Source organism: Salpingoeca rosetta (genome assembly GCF_000188695.1).
Source record: "Salpingoeca rosetta unplaced genomic scaffold supercont1.38, whole genome shotgun sequence".
Taxonomy (NCBI): domain Eukaryota; class Choanoflagellata; order Craspedida; family Salpingoecidae; genus Salpingoeca; species Salpingoeca rosetta.
In genome coordinates, this window is record NW_004754896.1 from 372192 (window position 1) to 372413 (window position 222).

Genomic DNA, 222 nt, shown 5'->3' on the forward strand with positions numbered 1-222 from the left:
CACACACACACACACACACACACACACACACACACACACACACACACACACACACACACACACACACACACACACACACGATAATCCACCCTGTCTCTGGCCATTTCTCGCGCTCCGCGTGTTGACATGTGTGCACAGGAGCCGTTCACGGACGACCTGGCGCGCGAATTCGAGGGCGAAAACGTCCTCTTCATCTCCGACATCCGCTCCGTGGACCCAGAC